The sequence below is a fragment of the Nanorana parkeri genome, unplaced genomic scaffold, assembly GCF_000935625.1.
Source record: "Nanorana parkeri isolate BGI_ZX_2015 unplaced genomic scaffold, ASM93562v1 scaffold1453, whole genome shotgun sequence".
Classification (NCBI taxonomy): domain Eukaryota; kingdom Metazoa; phylum Chordata; class Amphibia; order Anura; family Dicroglossidae; genus Nanorana; species Nanorana parkeri.
In genome coordinates, this window is record NW_017307721.1 from 376261 (window position 1) to 381771 (window position 5511).

Here is a 5511-nt window from a genome sequence, read left to right on the forward strand (position 1 = left end):
ACGTGTATACACAGCGGCTGGCCGGGAGGTAGTTAATCCCTCCCCGCAGTGAGCCTTCTGCCACAGTATTGTCACCATTTCCTGTGACCCGTTTACTGCATCCTGGTGCCCCCTTTGTACCCTGACCATTACTCCGTGGCTCCCCTTGTGTTGCCGTGCTCCCCAGCTTTCACTTGCCCTTTTGTATGCTTCCAATAGCCCAAAGGATAAAATTCAAAATATTAACAAGCGCTTACAAAGCCGTCCACAACTCCGCCCCCGGCTATATCTCCAACCTCGTCTCAAAGTATCACCCCAACCGTCCCCTCCGCTCTTCACAAGACCTTCTGCTTTCCAGCTCCCTCGTCATCTCCTCCCATGCTCGCCTCCAGGACTTCTCTAAAGTCTCTCCCATTCTATGGAACTCTCTACCCCAACATGTCCGTCTGTCTCCCACTCTGACTGCCTTTAGGCGATCCCTTACGACTCATCTCTTCAGGGAAGCCGATCCCACCTCAACCTGACCACTAAACCATTCATCCCCACACAGCTCCCTCCTCATGTATCACTGGCCCCTCCCTTTTAGATTGTAAGCCCTCAGGGGCGGGGCCCTCCTTACCATCCTGTCTTGAATTGTATTGTGATTGTAATGTCTTCCTTATATTGTACAGCGCTGCGCAAACTGTTGGCGCTCTATAAATCCTGTATCATAATAATAATTGTATTTGAGTTTAGTTGGCTATTATGACTCGCTTGTGGTCACTAGTTTTCGGTGAGTTGAATAAACTGCGCGCTCCTAAACATTGTCTGGTGCGTTCACGCATTTGGTCCTCCCGTAGAGATTCATGTACGCGGTGCGGGGACACCCGTGCCCGGTATCTCTGACAGACCGTCAACTACTGCGCCCCATGTGGTCCATTGCTGATCAAAAAACTCACAGATTTAGGCCCGGACCTTGACACAGCCAAATACCTAATACACCTTCAGGACATCCCTGAGCATCGCTACAAGAAAAAGCATTGCTCTTACCTCTACCTGGTGTGTCCAGGGCCTGCATCCCATTATTGAGGAAGCCGACAAGACCTTCCCCATGTCATCACTGTGGCCTGCCAGAATTACTGAAGCATGGAAGACCTTACGTTTCAGTCAAGAACTGGAGTGAACAGTTCAGGAAAATATGGGATTCTGGTTTGAATTCACCAACTCTGGAGCATATTGAACCCTATTGCTGGAAACATGATCTTGGGCATACACCGGTACTCTATCCCAAGGCTGTGACAGATGAACGGGCGGGAACAGTTCTTATTAGAGGTGCACCGAAATAGAAATGTAAAAACCGAAATAGAAAAAATTGTCAGGCCCAAACCGATACCGAAAATGTTTTTATTTTAATTTGTAATTTTTTTTATATTTAGTTTTTATTTATTTTTTATAAACTTTTAATTTAATATTTATTTGTATTTATTTTTATTCATTTTTTATTAAATATTTTTATTTTTTTACTTTACTTTTAGGGGCTTCGGCATTGTCCCGCAGCGCTCGGCCGGCTGTCACTTTCTCTCCTCCCCGCTGGGACACAGAGCAGCGCCCGGCGGGGAGGAAAGAAATCACGGATGCGCCGACGTATCGGCAGGAAAATGGCACTTTCGGCATTTAGCCAAAAGTGCCATTTTCGACCGCTATGTTTTGGAGGCCGATATATCGCTGCATCCCTAGTTCTTATAACAATGCCATTACTGGTTTAAATTCACCCCTCTGCTGAATATTAAACCCTCGTGTTGGAAACAATATCTTGGGCATACACCGGTACTCTATCACAAGGCTCTAATGGATGAGCTAGGGTGATCGATTCAGATAAACTTGGAATTATTGATTCTGGGATCGATAGTCTGCTCTGCAGACTATCGATCCCATTCCTGGTAACATGATCATGGGCGCACACCGGTACTCTGTCCCAAGGAAACATGATCTTGGTGTTAGTGAGGGAGCGGAGTCCCCCTGTTTGCTGGATTGGAACCCAATAGCAGGGAACAATACCAGAAGGAGAGTCCAGGCTGAGGTACAAGATAGTATGAACCAAAATGCGTTGTCAGACTACAGTCCGGGTCGAGGCAGGCAGCGAGTATCATAAATGGGGAGACAAGCCAGGGGTTGATGACCAGGAGATCCAAATAGCAGGGAAGGAAGGCAGGAAACAGGAGATGAGGCGTTGTAGCTGCTTAGGGAATGGCAGAATAACTCAGCGACAAGTCTTGGCTCTGGCTGGAATTTAAACCCAGCAGGGGCCAGCGAAGCCCCCCGTTGTCTGGGCAACAAGGAAGCCACAGGTCCCTGGGAACCAATTGGACGGCTACGAGAGAAGGAGTGCTCGCAAAGGCCCTCCCCGGCAATGATCAGTACCCAAAGCGACTAAGAAGCCACGGCAGCGCCACATGCGCATGCCATGCATGCGTACACTGGCAACCTGCCATCGCCGGGCACCAAATCACCCCAAGAAGGACCCTACAATCTCCGCCAGACCCCAGGTAGGAGGGCACCCCTGGTCCCACGACACTTGGACATACACCGGTACTTTATCCCAAGGCACTGACGGGTGACCTCCTGGGTAGTACGAGAAGACTACCCTTCCTCCCTCCAATCTTTCCCAACTCCAACCTCAACTTCGAGTCAACTGAGGACTTGTACAACCTTCATTAGTGCCATCAATGCGTTATTGTAAACCAAGATCAGAATGCCTTGTAAAAGTTCCTCAGTGTCTTGATCTACAATATCTCTTCCTTTGATGCCTCTAGAGCTGCAACAATTATTCGATTAAGTCGATTAAAATCGACGATGGAAAACGTTGTCAACGTTTTCCATCATCCATTCGTCGGCTATGAATTACAAAGCCTGTTCGCCGCTCCATACACGAGCCGCACACGCCACGCCCACCGCACAAGCCGGACACACGCCCGCAGAGCAGGAGAAGCCAGAGCTTTCTCGCCGCCGCAACCACCGCAGCGACTTACAAGGGTTCAGAAACAGGTAAGGGGGGACCTGCTTTAATGTTTCCTGTTTAAAAAAAAAAAAGCGGCACACTGCAGAACACCAGCAGAATACCACCGACCAGAATATATATCTATCTATCTAGTCGGTGGTATTCCGCATTGTGCCGCTCTATTATACAATGCAGAATACCTTGCACAATACAATGCAATGCAGAATACCAATGTATGATACAGCGGCACACTGCAGAACACCAGCAGCTATAGGGGAACAACAAATCCCAGCAATAATACATTAAGCAGCCTGTATAATGTATTATTGCTGGGATCTGTTGTTCCTCTATAACTGGTCAGTGGTATCCTGCATTGCGCCGTATAATCATTATACAGCGCAATGCAGAATACCACCAGCTATAGAGGACTACAAATCGAAGCAATGATACATTATACAGCGCAATGGAGAATGACACCAGCTATAGAGGAACTACAAATCCCAGCAATAGTACATTATATACAGCACAACGCAGAATACCACCAGCTATAGAGGACTACAAATCCCAGCAATAGTACATTATATACAGCACAACGCAGAATACCACCAGCTATAGAGGACTACAAATCCCAGCAATAGTACATTATACAGCGCAATGGAGAATGACACCAGCTATAGAGTACTACAAATCCCAGCAATAATACATTATACAGCGCAATGGAGAATACCAGCAGCTATAGAGGACAACAAATCCCAGCAAACAGTATAAACAGCGCAAGGCAGAAAACCACCAGCTATAGAGGACTACAAATCCCAGAAATAGTACATTATACAGCGCAATGCAGAATACCACCAGCTATAGAGGAATACAACAAATCCCAGCAATAGTACGTTATACAGCACAATGCAGAATACCAGCAGCTACAGAGGAATACAAATCCCAGCAATAGTACATTATATACAGCGCAATGCAGAATACCACCAGCTATAGAGGACTACAAATCCCAGAAATAGTACATTATACAGCGCAATGCAGAATACCACCAGCTATAGAGGAATACAACAAATCCCAGCAATAGTACGTTATACAGCACAATGCAGAATACCAGCAGCTACAGAGGAATACAAATCCCAGCAATAGTACATTATATACAGCGCAATGCAGAATACCACCAGCTATAGAGGACTACAAATCCCAGAAATAGTACATTATACAGCGCAATGCAGAATACCACCAGCTATAGAGGAATACAACAAATCCCAGCAATAGTACGTTATACAGCACAATGCAGAATACCAGCAGCTACAGAGGAATACAAATCCCAGCAATAGTACATTATATACAGCGCAATGCAGAATACCACCAGCTATAGAGGACTACAAATCCCAGCAATAGTACATTATATACAGCGCAATGCAGAATACCACCAGCTATAGAGGACTACAAATCCCAGCAATAGTACATTATAGTGTACTATTGCTGAGATTTGTTGTATTCCTCTGTAGCTGCTGGTATTCTGCATTGCGCTGTATAACGTACTATATTGCACAGAACACTTTTTTTTTTTTACTTCCACCGCTCCAAGCTTGCTCCCGTAATGGACTACAATCTCAATACAAACTAGTAGTCCATCACTGGAGCTTTTTTAAAAAAAATCCGATTAATCGAACGTAATAATCGGCTAACTAATCGATTTTGAAAACAATCGTTAGCTGCAGCTCTAGATGCCACTATCTCCAAGTACCTCCAGTATGTTAAAACGACACCATCGCCAAATTTGGCAGCAAATTTGGACCTCCATGGCCACCTGCTTAATCAACATCTCCTCTATGGAAACTGCCTTTAAGTCACTCACACGATGGTACCTGGTGCCGTCCAGACTGGCCCATCTCCACCCCTCACACTCCCCATCCTGTTTTAGAGGCTGCCCAACATCGGGTGATGTTCTCCACACGTGGTGGTCCTGCCCCATGCTTACCAGATTTTGGTCAAAAGTTTTTCGCCTGCTGGACAGTTTGTTCTCAGTGAAGCTTCGCAAAGACCCATGGCTAGCCTTGCTACACCTCAGATCCCCGCTCCTCACTAAAAACCAACATCGCCTAGCCATACATGTTCTACCAGCGGCTAAACAAACCATAGCTTCAGCATGGAAAAAGCAATTTGTACCCTTCGGTGAAGATACGCGGCGAATAGACTTTTTCTGCCTGAATGAGAAACTAACCAGTATGCTTTCAGACACTAACAAAACCTTCACCAAGATCTGGCAACCTTGGATAGACCACACACACCCCTGCCTGGCCCCAGATAGTCTCTCAACCCTGTAGACCTGAACGCCTTGATCATGAATTCCGGACAAACCCAGTGCCTCCCCCCCTTCTTTCTCCTCCTACTTCCACCCTGTTTTCTGGACTACAGCCCTTAGGATTCCCTTATCCGGGCTGTTCTCCCACCTCTGGATGCTCAACTGTCCCGAGGAACCTGGTGACCCTGAGTCCCCAATTTTGAACCACCCAAGATGTCTAACGTTACCATGTTACTCTGTAATGCTCCCCTCA